The sequence below is a fragment of the Mus caroli genome, unplaced genomic scaffold (assembly GCF_978045245.1).
Source record: "Mus caroli unplaced genomic scaffold, Mus_caroli_1 scaffold_20, whole genome shotgun sequence".
Classification (NCBI taxonomy): Eukaryota; Metazoa; Chordata; class Mammalia; order Rodentia; family Muridae; genus Mus; species Mus caroli.
The window spans coordinates 47477695-47496043 of record NW_028227275.1 but is presented as its reverse complement, the minus strand read 5'-3'; positions in this window follow the sequence as shown (position 1 = coordinate 47496043).

The following is an 18349-nucleotide window of genomic DNA, read 5'->3' as shown; positions in this document are numbered from 1 at the left end:
CCCACTTGTCAATTCTCGATCTTACAGCACAAGCCATTACTGTTCTATTCAGGAATTTTTCCCCTGTGCCCATATCTTCAAGGCTTTTCCCCACTTTCTCCTCTATCAGTTTCAGTGTCTCTGGTTTTATGTGAAGATCCTTAATCCACTTAGACTTGACCTTAGTACAAGGAGATAGGAATGGATCGATTCGCATTCTTCTACATGTTAACAACCAGTTGTGCCAGCACCATTTGTTGAAAATGCTGTCTTTCTTCCACTGAATGTTTTTAGCTCCCTTGTCGAAGATCAAGTGACCGTAGGTGTGTGGGTTCATTTCTGGGTCTTCAATTCTATTCCATTGGTCTATTTGTCTGTCACTATACCAGTACCATGCAGTTTTTATCACAATTGCTCTGTAGTAGAGCTTTAGGTCCGGCATGGTGATTCCACCAGAGGTTCTTTTATCCTTGAGAAGAGTTTTTGCTATCCTAGGTTTTTTGTTATTCCAGATGAATTTGCAGATTGCACTTTCTAATTCGTTGAAGAATTGATTTGGAATTTTGATGGGGATTGCATTGAATCTGTAGATTGCTTTTGGCAAGATAGCCATTTTTACAATGTTGATCCTGCCAATCCATGAGCATGGGAGATCTTTCCATCTTCTGAGATCTTCTAGAATTTCTTTCTTCAGAGACTTGAAGTTTTTATTATACAGATCTTTCACTTCCTTAGTTAGAGTCACGCCAAAGATATTTTATATTCTTTGTGACTATTGAGAAGGGTGTTATTTCCCTAATTTCTTTCTCAGCCTGTTTATTCTTTGTGTAGAGAAAGGCCATTGATTTGTTTGAGTTAATTTTATATCCAGCTACTTCACTGAAGCTGTTTATCGGGCTTAGGAGTTCTCTGGTGGAATTTTTAGGGTCACTTATATATACTATCATATCATCTGCAAAAAGTGATATTTTGACTTCATCTTTTCCAATTTGTATCACTTTGATAACCTTTTGTTGTCGAATTGCTCTGGCTAGGACTTCAAGTACAATGTTGAATAGGTATGGAAAAAGTGGACAGCCTTGTCTAGTCCCTGATTTTAGAGGGATTGCTTCAAGCTTCTCACCATTTACTTTGATGTTGGCTACTGGTTTGCTGTAGATTGCTTTTATCATGTTTAGGTATGGGCCTTGAATTCCTGATCTTTCCAAGACTTTTATCATGAATGGGTGTTGGATCTTGTCAAATGCTTTTTCCGCATCTAACGAGATGACCATGTGGTTTTTGTCTTTGAGTTTGTTTATATACTGGATTACGTTGATGGATTTCCGTATATTGAACCATCCCTGCATCCCTGGGATGAAACCTACTTGGTCAGGATGGATGATTGTTTTGATGTGTTCTTGGATTCGGTTAGCAAGAACTTTATTGAGGATTTTTGCATCAATATTCATAAGGGATATTGGTGTGAAGTTTTCTATCTTTGTTGGGTCTTTTTGTGGTTTAGGTATCAGAGTAATTGTGGCTTCATAGAATGAGTTGGGTAGAGTACCTTCTGTTTCTATTTTGTGGAATAGTTTGTGAAGAACTGGGATTAGATCTTCTTTGAAGGTCTGATAGAACTCTGCACTAAACCCATCTGGTCCTGGGCTTTTTTTAGTTGGGAGACTATTAATGACTGCTTCTATTTCTTTGGGGGATATAGGGCTGTTTAGATCATTAACCTGATCTTGATTCAACTTTGGTACCTGGTATCTGTCTAGGAACTTCTCCATTTCATCCAGGTTCTCCAGTTTTGTTGAGTATAGGTTTGGTAGAAGGATCTGATGGTGTTTTGGATGTCTTCAGGATCTGTTGTTATGTCTCCTTTTTCATTTCTGATTTTGTTAATTAGGATGCTTTCCCTGTGCCCTCTAGTGAGTCTGGATAAGGGTTTATCTATCTTGTTGATTTTCTCAAAGAACCAGCTCCTTGATTGGTTGATTCTTTGAATAGTTTTTCTTGTTTCCACTTGGTTGATTTCACCCCTGAGTTTGATTATTTCCTGCCGTCTACTCCTCTTGGGTGAATTTGCTTCCTTTTGTTCTAGTGCTTTTAGGTGTGTTGTCAAGCTGCTAATGTGTGCTCTCTCTAGTTTCCTTTTGGAGGCACTCAGAGCTATGAGTTTTCCTCTTAGAAATGCTTTCATTGCATCCCATAAGTTTGGGTATGTTGTGGCTTCATTTTCATTGAACTCTAAAAAGTCCTCAATTTCTTTCTTTATTCCTTCCTTGACCAAGGTATCATTGAGAAGAGTGTTGTTCAGTTTCCACGTGAAGGTTGGCTTTCTATTATTTATTTTGTTATTGAAGATCAGCCTTAGTCCATGGTGATCTGATAGGATGCATGGGACAATTTCAATATTTTTGTATCTGTTGAGGCCTGCTTTGTGACCAATTATGTGGTCAATTTTGGAGAAGGTACCATGAGGTGCTGAGAAGAAGGTATATCCTTTTGTTTTAGGATAGAATGTTCTGTAGATATCTGCCAGATCCATTTGATTCATAATTTCTCTTAGTTTCACTGTGTCCCTGTTTAATTTCTGTTTCCATGATCTGTCCATTGGTGAAAGTGGTGTGTTGAAGTCTCCCACTATTATTGTATGAGGTGCAATGTGTGCTTTGAGATTTACTAAAGTTTCTTTAATGAATGTGGCTGCCTTTGTATTTGGAGCATAGATATTCAGGATTGATAGTTCCTCTTGGAGGATTTTACCTTTGATGAGTATGAAGTGTCCCTCCCTGTCTTTTTTAATGACTTTGGGTTGGAAGTCAATCTTATCAGATATTAGAATGGCTACTCCAGCTTGTTTCTTCATGCCATTTGCTTGGAAAATTGTTTTCCAGCCTTTCATTCTGAGGTAGTGTCTATCCTTTTCTCTGAGATGAGTTTCCTGTAAGCAGCAAAATGTTGGGTCTTATTTGTGTAGCCAGTTTGTTAGTCTATGTCTTTTTATCGGGGAGTTGAGTCCATTGATATTAAGAGATATTAAGGAAAAGTAATTGTTGTTTCCTGTTATTTTTGTTGTTAAAGTTGGCATTTTGTTCTTGTGGCTGTCTTCTTTTAGGTTTGTTGAGGGATTAACTTCTTGTTGTTTCTAGGGCGTGGTTCCTGTCCTTGTATTGGTTTTTTTCTGTTATTATCCTTTGAAGGGCTGGATTCGTGGAGAGATAATGTGTGAATTTGGTTTTGTCGTGGAATACTTTGGTTTCTCCATCTATGTTAATTGAGAGTTTGGCTGGGTATAGTAGCCTGGGCTGGAATTTGTGTTCTTTTAGTGTCTGTATAACATCCATCCAGGATCTTCTGGCTTTCATAGTCTCTGGTGAAAAATCTGGTGTAATTCTGATAGGCTTGCCTTTATATGTTACTTGGCCTTTTTCTCTTACTGCTTTTAGTATTCTATCTTTATTTAGAGCATTTGTTGCTCTGATTATTATGTGTCGGGAGGTATTTCTTTTCTGGTCCAGTCTATTTGGAGTTCTGTAGGCTTCTTGTATGTTCATGGGCATCTCTTTCTTTAGATTTGGGAAGTTTTCTTCTATAATTTTGTTGAAGATGTTTGCTGGTCCTTTGAGTTGAAAATCTTCATTCTCATCCACTCCTATTATCTGTAGGTTTGGTCTTCTCATTGTGTCCTGTATTTCTTGGATGTTTTGAGTTAGGATCTTTTTGCATTTTACATTTTCCTTGATTGTTGTGCCGATGTTCTCTATGGAATCTTCTGCACCTGAGATTCTCTCTTCCATCTCTTGTATTCTGTTGCTGATGCTCGTATCTATGGTTCCAGATTTCTTTCCTAGGGTTTCTATCTCCAGTGTTGCCTCATTTTGGGTTTTCTTTATTGTGTCTACTTCCCTTTTTAGGTCTAGTATGGTTTTGTTCATTTCCATCATCTGTTTGGATGTGTTTTCCTGTTTTTCTGTAAGGACTTCTACCTGTTTGATTATGTTATCCTGTTTTTCTTTAAGGATTTGTAACTCTTTAGCAGTGTTCTCCTGCAATTCTTTAAGGGATTTGTGCTTCCTCTTTATTGTCTTCTGCCTGTTTAGCAGTGTTCTCCTGTATTTCTTTAAGTGTGTTATTAAAGTCCTTCTTGAAGTCCTCTATCATCATCAGGAGATATGCTTTTAAATCCGTGTCTAGCTTTTCCGGTGTGTTGGGGTGCCCTGGACTGGGCGAAGTGGGGGTGCTGGGTTCTGATGATGGTGAGTGGTCTTGGTTTCTGTTAGTAAGATTATTACGTTTACCTTTCGCCATCTGGTAATCTCTGGGGTTAGTTGTTATCGTTGTCACTGTTTAAAGATTGGAGCAGAAGCTGTGTTCCACTCACCAGCAGTCTCTAAATCCTGCGGCGGGGGTCGTGGGTAGCTGATGGTACCCCGGTGCTGGTCCAGCCGGAAGAGGCCTGTGGTCCTACTCAGGCCGGTTTTCTGCTTCCCTAACTAATGCAGTCTCTGGTCCCGCGTGCAATTGGATTGGAGCAGAAGCTGTGTTCCACTCTCCAGAAGTCTTAAGATCCTGTGGCGGGTGTTGTGGGTAGCAGGTGAGTGTCAGCCGACCCTGCGCCCCAGCTGCCCTGGTGCTTTTCTGACCGGAAGAGGGTTGTGGCCCTATGTAGGCCGGATTTCTCTCTCCCCAACCAGAGCAGTCTCAGGTCCCGCGTGATTGGACTGGAGCAGAAGCTGTGTTCCACTCACCAGCAATCCCAAAATCCTGCGGCGGGGGTCGAGGGTAGCTGGCGGGTGTCAGGCAACCCTGAGCTCCCGCTACCCCTGCGCTGATCGGGCAGATGAGGCCTGTGGCCCTACTCAGGCCGGTTTCTGCTTCCCTAACTAATGCAGTCTCAGATCCCGCGCAATTGGATTGGAGCAGAAGCTGTGCTCCACTCACCAGAAGTCTTAAGATCCTGTGGCGGGTGTTGTGGGTAGCTGGCGAGTGTCAGCCGACCCTGCATTCCAGCTGGCCCGGTGGTTTTCTGACTGGAAGAGGGTTGTGGCCCTATGTAGGCCGGATTTCTCTCTCCCCAACCAGAGCAGTCTCAGGTCCCGCGTGATTGGACTGGAGCAGAAGCTGTGTTCCACTCACCAGCAGTCCCAAAATCCTGCGGCGGGGGTCGTGGGTAGCTGGCGGGTGTCAGGCACCCCTGAGCTCCCGCTACCCCGGCGCTGATCGGCCGGATGAGGCCTGTGGCCCTACTCAGGCCGGTTTCTGCTTCCCTAACTAATGCAGTCTCAGGTCCCGCGCAATTGGATTGGAGCAGAAGCTGTGCTCCACTCACCAGAAGTCTTAAGATCCTGTGGCGGGTGTTGTGGGTAGCTGGCGAGTGTCAGCCAACCCTGCGCCCCAGCTGCCCTGGTGCTTTTCTGACCGGAAGAGCAAATTCATTCTTTTTAATAGCTGAGTAGTACTCCATTGTGTAAATATACCACATTTTTTTGTATCCATCCCTCTGTTGAGGGGCATCTGGGTTCTTTCCAGCTTCTGGCTATTATAAATAAGGCTGCTATGAACATAGTGGAGCATGTGTCCTTCTTACCGGTTGGGACATCTTCTGGATATATGCCCAGGAGAGGTATTGTGGGATCCTCCAGTAGTACTATGTCCAATTTTCTGAGGAACAGCCAGACTGATTTCCAGAGTGGTTGTACAAGCTTGCAATCCCACCAACAGTGAAGGAGTGTTCCTCTTTCTCCACATCCTCACCATCATCTGCTGTCACCTGAATTTTTGATCTTAGCCATGCTGACTGGTGTGAGGTGGAATCTCAGGGTTGTTTTGATTTGATTTTCCCTGATGATTAAGGATGCTGGTTGCTGGATGACTAATGCTCGCATGACCCATTATCAGAGCCTCTTACTGACTGAAAGAGTGCAATTTGCACCCCCTGCTATCCTAAATCCTGCCACCTTGCTGCCAGAAGCTGGCAACTCCCTACCAGTGCACCAGTGTATGGACATCCTGGAAAAAGAAAAAAAAAAAAAAAAAAAAAAAAACGGAACTAAGAAAGACCTCACTGACCAGCCATGGCCAGACTGCCCCAACTGGTGCACAGATAATAGCAGTTTTTTGGTTAAAGGTAAGCAAAAAGCAGAGGCAGCAGTGGTCAACGAAAAACAAGCCATCTGGGCCAGCAGCTTGCCTAAAGGGACAACAGCCCAGAGAGCAGAGCTAATCACACTCACCCAAGCCTTAAGGCTGGCAGAAGAAAAGAACATCAATACCTACACGGACAGCAGGTATGCTTTCGCCACCGCTCACATACATGGGACAATCTATAGACAAAGGGGACTACTCACATCTGTTGGGAACTTAGTATACCCGAGATATAAGAGACAATTTGTAAAAAACATGAAACTGAAGAAGAACGAAGACCAAAGTGTGGACATTTTGCCCCTTCTTAGAATTGGAAACAATCACCCATGGAAGGAGCTACAGAGACAAAGTTTGAAGCTGAGACAAAAGGATGGACCATTTAGAGACTGCCATATCCAGGGATCCATCCCATAATTATCCTCCAAATGATGGCACCATTGCATACACTAGCAAGCGTTTGCTGAAAGGACCCTGATATAGCTGTGAGACTATGCTGGGGCCTAGCAAACACATAAGTGGATGCTCACAGTCAGCTATTGGATGGATCACAAGGCCCCCAGTGGAGGAGATAGAGAAAGTATCCAAGGAGCTAAAGAGATCTGCAACCCTGTAGGTGCAACAACATTATGAACTAACCAGTACCCCTGAGCTCTTGACTCTAGCTGCATATGTATCAAAAGATGGCCTAGTAGGCCATCACTGGAAAGAGAGGCTCATTGGGCATGCAAACTTTATATGCCCCAGTACAGGGGAACGCCAGGGCCAAAAAGTGGGAATGGGTGGGTAGGGGAGTGGGTGGGGAGGGTATGGGGGACTTTTGGGATAGCATTGGAAATGTAATTGAGGAAAATACGTAATAAAAAATATTTAAAAAAAAAAAAGAAAGTTGGAAACAGATCAACCTGAAGACCCAGCAATACCACTCTTGGGAATATACCCAAAAGTTTCCCCATGATGCCATAGGGGCATATGTACCACTATGTTCATAGCAGCTTTATGATAGCCAAAAGTTGGAAACACCCCAGATATCCCATGACAGAAGAATGAATATAGAAAATGTGGTTCATTTACACAATGGAATACTAATCAGCTTTTAAAAATGAGAACATCCTGAGTTTTGCAGGCAAATGAATGGAATATAATCCTGAGTGAGGTAACTCAGACCCAAAGGACATGCATGGTTTGTACTCACTAATAATTGATATCCAGAAAAAAGTAAAGAATATCAAAGATACAGTCCACAGAACTCAAAAATTTTGAATAAGCTGAAGGGCCCATACGATGTCTTAGTCTTACTTGGGAGGTAGAAGAAAGCAATCACAAGTGGGGAGGGAGAGAGGAACATGGGAAGGAAAGGTGATGGGGGTGCTGAAAGGTCAACATGATCTGGTATTGGGTGGGGGGGGAAGAACTAAAGCTCTGAGGGCCAGCAAAGAATGGAAACAGGCAAAGTTGGGAGGTAGGAGGTTGGGGGACCCCCCAGAATGCATCAGAGACCTGGGAGGTGAGAGACTCTCAGGACTCAAAGGAAGCAACCTTAGATGAAATGGCTGACTTTAGGGAGAGGGAATTTATACAGTACAACTCCAGCAAGAATACAGGGCATCAAGCGAGGGAGAGAGTTGCTATCCCACAGTCAAAATTCTGACATATAATTCTTCCTGTCTGAGAGAACTGCAGGGATGGAAATGGAAAGGAACCCAAGGAAAAGAAGGTCCAGTGACAGATCCAAAGTGGGATTCAGCTCAGTGGGAGTCCCTGAGACCTGATACTATTACTGAGGCTATGGAGCACTCACTAAAAAGGACCTATCATGACTGCCCTTTGAAAGACCCATCAACCAAGTGAAAGAGTCAGGTGCAAATATTTGTACCCAACTAATGGACAGAAGCTGCTGACCCCTGTGGTACAATAAGTGAAAAGCTTGAAGAAGGTGAAGAGGGCAACCCTGTAGGAGAACCAGCAGTCTCAGTTAACCTGGACACCCGAGATCTCTCAAACACTGGACCACCAACAAGGCAGCATACACCAACTGACAGGAGGCCCCCAACATACATACAACAGAAGAATGTCAGGTCTGAGTTCAATCAGAGAAGATGTACCTAACCCTCAATAGATTACAGATTCCAGGAAATTTAGAGGTCTGTTGGGGATGGTGGTGCATGGTGGGGACATCCTTGTGGAGACAGAGGGGTGGAGATGAGATATTGGGGTGTGGAACAGTCAGAGGGTGGACCTGGAGGGGAATACAATCTGGAGTATAAATAAATAAATTTTTAAAAATATTTTTAAATGTCTTCCAACCAAATAATAGCCAATGCCTGACCATTTGAGTGCAGAATTTTACCAAACTTTCAAAGAATAGCAAAATCCAATATTCTTCAAACCATTCAGCAAAATAGAAACAGAAGAAACTGGAAATATCAGTCACCTGGATACCTAAACTACACAAAGACACAACAAATAAAGAGAATTTCCAACAAATGTCTCTTATAAACATTAATGTAAAAGTACTCAATAAAATGCTTGCAAACCAAATTCAGGAACATATAGAAACATCCTCCTTCATGATCAAGTATACCTCACCCCAGGGATGCAGAGATGGTTCAGTATTTCAAAATTCAGCAATGAAATATACCATATAAACAAACTGAAAGAAAAAAATCACATGATTGTCTCATTAGATGATCCAAATGCCTTTGATAAAATTTAGCACCTCTTCATTTTAAAAGTCATAAGAGGAATAAAAGCAATATTTAGTAAGAGAATAGCCACCCTCCAGTGAAATGGAGGAAAAGTTAAAGTACTCTCCTAAAATCTGGGTCACTTAAAAGCTGCCCACTCTCTTTCTATCTATTCAATATAGTGCTCAAAATTCTAGCTAGAACAATAAGACAATTAAAGGAGATCAAGAGTATCAAGAGTATTTAAATTGGAAAGGAAGAAGTAAAAGTACTGCTATTCATAGATAATATAATAGTATATATTAAGTGGCTGCAAAATTTTTTACAGAGAACTCCTACATCTTCTAAATATCTTTACCAAAGTGGCTGGATACAAAAATTAACTCAATATACCAGTAGACTTCCTTCATTAAAAACAACAAATGGGCCACCAAGGAAATTAGGGGAAGAACAGACTTTACAATAGCCAAAATAATAAAATATCTTTGTGCAATCCTAACCAAGCAAATGAAAGATCTGTATGACAAGAACTTCAAGTTCATGAAGAAAGAAATTGAAGAAAATGTCAGAAGGTTGAAAAATCACCTATTCTCATTGTTTGATGAGATTAACATAGTAAAAATGGCCATCTTAAAAAAACAACTTAAATATTCTACACTATTCCCATCAAAATCCTGACGCAATTCTTTACACACCTTGAAAGATAAATTCTCAACTTCATATGCAAAAAATAAAAAACAAACAAAAACAAATAAACAAAACAGCCCTCAGGATAGGTAAAACAACCCTGAACTAAAATAGAAGATCTGGAGTTATCCCTACCCATGAGTTCAAGCTAAAGTATAGAACAACAATAAAACAAAAAAACCAAAAACAAAAAAACCAAAAAAACTGCATAATATTGGTATCAGAACAGACAGGTTGATCAATGGAATAGAATTGAAAACCCTGAAATAAACCCATACATAAAGGAACACTTGATTTTTGAGAAAGATGATGACCGTGAACAGTATTGAAGGCTAATAAATATTAATAGACTTTATACTATCATTCATTTTTACCTGTAAAACCCTTCAGAAGGAGGATACTTCTCTTTTTCACATGTTAAGAATAGAGGGACAGATATAAATGATAACTATAATACTATCTAAGGAAATAAAGCAGTACAATGCATAGTTAGGTCTAGAACAGGCAATGGCATCTATGCACCCAGATCTTATCACTGTTTTTAAGCCTGTGTTTCTTGTTGGGGCACAGCAAGAAGTCTGTGCTCTTTTGGAGACTTAAGGAAGAACAACAAGAGAGAAGGATGGGAGGGTTGTGAGGTCATAACTTAGAGAGAATCAGAAACTTGGTGACAGTTATACATCATAGTGAAAACAGATTTTATACTGAGTGAGATGCGAAATTAAAACAGATTTAAGCAGAAAGGTAAAGTTAACAGGCTTGGAGTTTTAACAAACCACTCTTACAGCAGAAGAAAAACTTCTATTTCAGAAAAATATTTGGCTTTCTATTTTCACACTACCAGCAAGCAAGCATGTTTAGGTGTGCTTAAAGGGTTAAATAATTTAAAAAATTATGCACTTAATGTGAGGTAAATAGGAGATCCCAAATATTTTGGTCTGTGCAAGTGAATGCTGAGATGTAATTTGATTAACAGTAAAAGGCTGTTGGGGAATTGAATGCAGTAGAGAAAGATAAAATGTATGAGTTTTATGGGTTATGTATTTCCCATACATACATATGTACTTGATGATTTGCATGTCTTGTCTTGGTTGTCGTTGGGATATTTAGATCAGTAGTACATAAGGAAAGGTATGATGGCTACATACATTAATTCAGAAATCATCTCTTTATTGTTAGTATTTAAATCTTTTTAAATCACTTCATCTGTTTACATCTCAAATGATATCCCACTTCCTGGTTACCACTCTGCCAGACCCCACCCCACATCTGCCCTCTCCTGTTCCTTTTACCTGTATGAGACTACTCTCCCTCCCTCCTACCCACCCACACTTTCCTGCCCAAGTGCTCTAGCATCCCCCTACTCTGGGGCATTAAATGTTACTCTCCTATAATTAATAAAATTGTACTATGTCCTCAGGCCACACACTATTTTCTCAGAGGCCATTCTGAGCATCTTAACAAAAGTACTCCCTTCTAGCTGTGATGCTATCACCACATTTTGATTTTCTCCTCCTGGGAATTTTGCCTGCAGTACCTCATGTAATTTCTATTTACATTGTTTGAAATGCCATTGGTTAGTCTTATGGTTGTTTATTGTTTCTTATGTTTTTTTCCTTAAAAAATGCATAATCTCAATGCATAATCTCTGTCAATGGTGGTAGACTCTGACCCTGTGTAAAAATGGCCCATAGTGTAATTCAGCAAATATTTGTGGCATATTGAAAAAAAAAAAGCTATGCATTAACTGATTTTGCTTATGAGGCAGTGTAACTACACATGTATAAAATTAATAGGATCAATAATAAAGTGTACATACTTAAATGTGAAAGTAGAAGAGAAATATAAATGAAGTAACAAATAGAAACATAATTGAGCAAAGAATTGGGTATAGTTATCAGTTTTAAAAACAAAAACTAAAAGGAATAAAAAGCTCTAAACAATAAAAATTAAGACAGTGGTCAAGGGAAATCACTTAGGGATTAAAAGTCCTTGCTGTGAAACCATGATTACTTTCTTCAAATCTCTAGAACACTCATAAAATAATTGAACCTGCTGAGCCTACAACAAGGTAAAGACAAGAGGATTTCTGGGCTACAGATCATGAACACAGCTGCAGATTCCCAACAAAAGAATGAGGTAGAGATTGATAAAACAGAATATCCAGTATACTCTATGAAAGTATTGAGGAACAGAGATAGAAAGAGAAGAAAAGGAGAGAAGGGGTGAGAAAAATATCTAGAAACATAGCAGAAGGAAAATTGATTAGAAAGGATAATAAGTTAAGAAAAGTTAACCAAACATCATAAAGAACATTCAAGAAAAAATCCTCCATAAGTTCTGATTTTCAAGAAAAAGTTCACTGGATTGTAAAACTAACAGACACATGGTGTCCTGGTTTTCCAACACCTCCTATCACAGATAAAAGTTCCACTTAAGAATTTTCTCATGAGTCTGACAATATCACAAGATTTTAGAATCACAACTAAGAATCCAGATCTCCAGATGCTGGGCCAGTATTGGGAGAATTTACCCAAGATTCAAGAGCTAAAGCTGGCTTGAGTATCTACTTTCAGGAACTCTCATGAGATACCCTATCTGAAATGTAACACCAGCAAGTCCCTGTTGGATATAAGGCAGGAATTACAGATACCTGTCTAGAATTCCAATGCAATAATTTTTTACAGTTGGTCACACTGAAGAAAATCTCCTTCAACTTTGGCTTTCTCCAGTTGAACAGAGTATAAGGTATGCCACTAGGGATTTACCTCCTCTTAAACTCATTAGTTTTACAGAAATCCCACAGAGGACATTCAAAATATGACTAGTAAAGCAAGAACGAACACAGTAACTATATCAGGATCTATTTTATAATATTGAGAAACACTTATGCCTTAGGATACAAATTTGGACTAATCCATAAAATTATGATTTCTATGGCGATCCTTCTCATCTAATTCTATTCCAATTACTAATTTTAAAGGGTCCTCTCTTCTCTTGAGTGTCAGCACATTAAAAAACACTCACTACTGTCTTGTGGACCATATGAAGGCATCATACACTATCTTCTTGTTTCCTCTGTAAGATGCTGAACAAAAACCTCATGAAGGGGCTCCTTCAGTCATCTGTGGTAACAACATTAACTCTTGGCAGCAGAATTAATTTTCTCTTTGGTGAGTTTTCTTACATGAAAAATGGAATGAAACAATTTGAAACCACTTAAAGAGTATTTAAAAGACTCCATTTCTGTGATAATGCTGTTGCTCATTGTCTTTCCAATACAAATAAATATTAAATTTCTATAGTGACATAGTTGAAATGAATAACCATAAATATCAAAATTAAATTGTAAACCACAAGTGAGTTATTAAAGTATGCATTTTTGTACTGACATACAAAGAAAAGGGAGTTGTGATAAATGGTTTGTCTACTTCCATGTGTCTGATAAGGCCATGCTTAGTTTGTGGCTTTTCTGCATGTCATTGAAACATAAGCAGATTGACTATTCTTTGCTCAAACTACATATATCCAATTAACTTTTCATGTAAAATTAAGTTGTTCACATCAAGACTTTAATGAAAATTTACACAATAATATGTACTGCAAATTTCTGAGAAAAGTGAACATTTTTCAAGATGACCATTATATGTTTCATTTCTAAAGAACAAAGTTTATATTATAAGGGAAAGAGTTCAGAATTAGTTCTTCAGTATCTTTAAATTCATATTGTATATGTTGTGTTCTTTTATGAAGTTAAGGTTACCAATCATTTTTTTTTTATCCTCCAATTTGTGCCAGGGTTGAGTTAACCATTTTTACTCAAGTAATGTTTCCCTGATTGTTTTATTTACCAGTAAGCTGCATTGAACTGATAGTTGAAGCTTATCAGAAAGTTCATAAATAGCATGCCTGTCACCAAAGTTGAATAAACATGAGGATCAAGCGAGTAATTGTAATGTAAGGTTTAGAGTGTTTGTCTATTAAGCATCTATCTATATAATGGATTACTGTGATACCTGTCAAGTACTGGAGGATGGGTTCTACAAAGACTTCACTACCAAACTTCCTAGAGTAAAAAATATATTGAACATTTAATTTTCTGCTTCTCTCTATCTATTGATTAATTTAATCCAACTCATTCAGATCTTGAATTATTGTCTGTACCAAACAAATATAAATAGATGACCATTGGACAGAGAGAAGTCACAGTCACTGTGGATTAATTATAAAAGTACTGAACTGTTGAAACAGATCATGAATATGTGTAAGCTGTTTTGTGGGATTTGGAGCAAAGCCAAGTACTAACCCAGACTAAATAAATAAATAAATAAATAAATAAATAAATAAATAAATAAATAAATAAATAGATACCCCATGCCCTTTTGCATCTTAATATAGCTATAACCAAATTTTTTTACTAATTTTTTTAACAAGAGGTAAGGATTTTTTCAGGATTATGCACCTCAAGGAGTAAATATAGCCATTCATAGCCAACTATATTCTTTACAAGGAGATGATAACAAGGTTAGAAATGTCTTTGAAAACATTCTTGGGGAAAGCCATAGAATATTAAGGATGAAAATTGCAAACTTTGGATTTGAAGGGGATACAAAGTAAGGGAGAAAATGTTTTAATGTAACACACAAGCATAAGTGAACATTGCAAAACTGTTTCAATGCCTTTGATATTAATCTTCACAAAGGTCACAATCAAATATTCAAAAATAGTTTTGAAATACAAATTCTGATACTGCATGATATTATTTTAGGCTGTAGCCTATCTTGGAGGTATAGAGTTCTTTTTCTTTCCCCCCTGCCAGTAGCTCTCCAACTGCAGATTGTGACCACCTCAGGGATCATGTATCAGATATGTCACGTGTCAGATATTTACACTAAAATTGATAACAGTAGCAAAATAACACTTGTAAAGTAGTAATGAAATAGGTTAATGGTTAGGGGTCACCACAAGATCAGAAAATGTTGTAGTAATAGGAAAGTTGGGAATCATTGCCCTAGTCTATGAGGTGTTCTAAAAAACATCAGACTCTCAACTCCATGTCTTGGTCAATCCACAAAATGGTATGGTTTGTATCAGTTTGATGTCTTCCCATGTGTGCAGTGTTGCTACCTTGGTTTTTATGCTTAAGAAGACAGAACTGGTTTTTTGTTTTTTCACATTGAAAATTTCTGAAGTTTGGTTTTTTATTTCACTTAAAAATTTTAATTTTATTTAATCTTTTTTTTTAAGAAGAACAACACAAGTCCTGAGGAAATGCAACACTAAAGAACCTCACCCTCCTTTCCAGAAAAAAAAATGAAATTAAGGAGTAAGTATCTAAGAGGAACTCTCTCCGGTGGTAAGAGCTTGGAGGATGCAATCACTAGACCCTTGCCAACCCTAGGAATGCTACCCATTTGAAACATTCAGTATTTTAAAATTGTTTACAGAGCCCATACTCTTATTCTCTGTCACATACTAGAGAATGAAGGGATACAGCATGATCAATGTTAAGATTAATAAGTAAGAAGTATTAATGAATTAATAAATGAATTAGTAAGCAAGAACACTGAGCTTCAAACTCAGATCAAACCACAAAATCTAATTAATCACTACACTAGCATTGTGTCTCTTCACACTTTCTGAAATGCTGAGCAAAACAAGATTCCTTAGTATGGCAAAACCACAAGTAAAAGGACTCATATGTCCACCTAACTCACAATGACAGTACTTAATACTTATAGGTTTTATCTTTAATTTTGCAGACATAAATTGTTATTTTAAGGGGTGTGCTACTTTACAATCTAGTTTTCATGTTCTTCTCCAATCTTGTAAGATTTTCCATAGTGTTATTTCTAATTATTTCAAAGATTTGAATCATAAGCATAAGAAACCATTAATAAGCATTCTTCTCTTATTGATACTTTGATTTTTATAATTTTGCTTTATTTGCTTGACAACTGTTGCAAACATCCCTGTCTATATTTTAATGCACAGTTTATAAAAATGATTTCTAAAACCAATATGTTTGGTGAAATGTATACATTTTTCAAGTGTTTCATTGCACAATAGCAATTTGTACTATATAAACTATTTTAGAGCAATTGCATATAGTTTAGATATTTGGGGATACAACTATCTTACAAAATTGAATGCACCAAGAAGTTATCATCCCTCCATTACAAAGAGCTTGTACTCAGAAATTGTATTTCATTTGGTGCATTTATTTGAATATTAATACAACTCAATTTTATATGTGTGTTTGTTGTTACATTTCTTCTTTTTTTCAATATTTTGAATGGAAAACTTTTTGCTGAATATAAAACATAATTATTATTAATACTGCTTAATATGTTCATCCCTGAAGAATTTTGGCGGAAGTAAATGGCTTCTGTCCTTTGGTGATTGCTTAAATATATTTTTGTACCTTGAGATTTGAAAAATGTTGTTCTAGCTTTAAATTTTTTTTTTAATTTAAAAATGTCAATACTTCCTAAAAGGATGAATTTTCATGAATACAATTAGGAAAATAACTACAAAATTATTATCCTGTTGCCATGTTAGGATGTTGAAGCTTTGTAGTTGTATTAAAATAGTAACAAATAATAATACACAATTCTTGGGTGTTCTACCAGCACTGTTTAAGGGAATTTGGGGATGGATTATAAGCATACACGACACTGTAGGATTTAGCAATACTCAGGCACACTACACTGGAGGAGCAGACTATGAGTTTCTCGGTCAAGGACAGTATGTAGCATGTTGTACAAAGAGAATAAAACATGTGTTGATCATACACATTTGTGGAGTATATGTGTTGTTCAAGTTCTTCACTGTATTCACTTCAGAGTTTTCATCATTGTTACCCCCAATCTTTTGCAATGTATTCTGCCTCTTCAAGAAAACAATTTATGGCTTTTGGTGGTTTCTGTCTTTTCACACTAAACAGATAAGGCATAATGAAAAAAAATGATGTGGAGATTTTTTTTCACTATACATAGTCCTGGGTGAATGTGTGTGTGTGTGTGTGTGTGTGTGTGTGTGTGTAAATTAAGTGTGACTTTCTGTCTCTTGGAGAGAATTAAACCAATTTGAATTTATTTGGAACTTCTCTCTCTCTCTCTCTCTCTCTCTCTCTCTCTCTCTCTCTCTCTCTCTCTCTCTCTCTCTCTCTCTCTCTCTCCCCCTCCGTCCCTCCCTCCCTCCCTCCCTCCCTTCCTTTCTTTCTTTTTATTTTTTTTATTTTTTTTAATTTTATTTTTAAGGCAGGATTTCTCTGTAGAGCCCTGGCTGTCCTGGAGCTCACTCTGTAGATCAGGCTGCCCTTGAACTCAGAAAACCATCTGCCTCTGCCTCCCAAGTGCTGGGATTAAAGGCATGCACCACCACTGCATGGCTATCTGCCACATTTTTAAACAAAATTTAATCACAATTTTTTAGTTCAGCCATTTGCTCACTATTATATTTTAAATTCCATATTCCTTATGATTTTGTAATTTGGGTCGTAAACCATGTACAATTATTCTGAGTTAAATTGTCTCTAGTTATTAATGAAATATCTCTGAATATTCTTTACTTAGAATAAGGATATTTACATACTTTCATTTCTCTTCCCTTTCACTAATTGTATATTTTGTTTTAAATCTTTGTAGTTATTGTAGTTATTTTATTTTATAGATGTTATTAGTACATTAATATTGTATGTCTTTGTTATATGACTATACTTCATATTAAGTATAATTTTTAGGCCTGGAATTTCCCTTTTTGATTTTAATAATTTCTGAATTAACCAGTTAATTTCAATGCATATTTTATATGTGTTTATTCAAAACATGTTATGTAATGTCATGATTGCCTAGTCTGGAGTTACACATTTATTTTTTAAATATAATTTATTTATTTTTTCACTTTACATCCCGATCTCTGCCCCTCTTCCAACCCCCCACAGTTTCTCTCCACATCCCATAATCTTCTTCTGTAAGAGGCTGGAGCTCTCACACCAAGGGGAATACCATTTGGTGCCCTAATCTCTATTACAAATATTCCATAAGAGTCTCCGAGTTCCATCTATCATTTGGCTATGGATGTCTGCATCAATTTGAGCCAGCTGCTGGGTGGAGTTTCTCCGGGGACAGCTATGCTAGGCTCTTGTCTGGGAGGATAACAGAGTACCATTAATAGTGTTAGGGATTGGTGCTTTACCGTGTGATGCATCTCAATCTGGGCTGGCTATTGATTCGTCATTCCCTCAGTCTCTTCTCCATCCCACACCTGCATTTCTTCCAGACATAACACATTTTGGGATGAAAATTCTGTGAGTGGGTGGAGTTCTCTGGCAGTATTTTGGGGGTTACTTATGTATACTATCCTAACATCTGCAAGTAGTGAATTATTCCTTTCCAGTTTCTATCTCCTTGATTTCCTTTAGTTGTCTTATTGCCATGGCTAGAACTGCAAGTACTATATTGAGTAATAGGGAAAGTGAGGGCAGCCTTGTCATGTTCCTGATTTTAGATAAAGTACTTTAAGTTTCTCTCTTTTTAATTTAATGTTGACTATTAGCTTGTTGTATATTGCTTTTATTATGTTTAGGTATGTGCCTTGTATTTCTAACCTCTTTAAGCACTTTAACGTGAAGGGCTGTTGGATTTCTAGCAAAGCCTTTTGCATCATCGAATGAGATTTCCTGCCTCTAGATCAACAGACATGATAAATGTGTACTGAGAGATGGTAGGAGTATGGGTTCAAGTGGGAATAACAGACTGCTCAGGGCAACTGGTGGTAACGCAAAGGACTTAGCAGGAAAGGGAGTTGTATGCAAAAAAGACAATCTAACCTGATTTTTTCCAGATCACCTGGTCTGTTGAAGG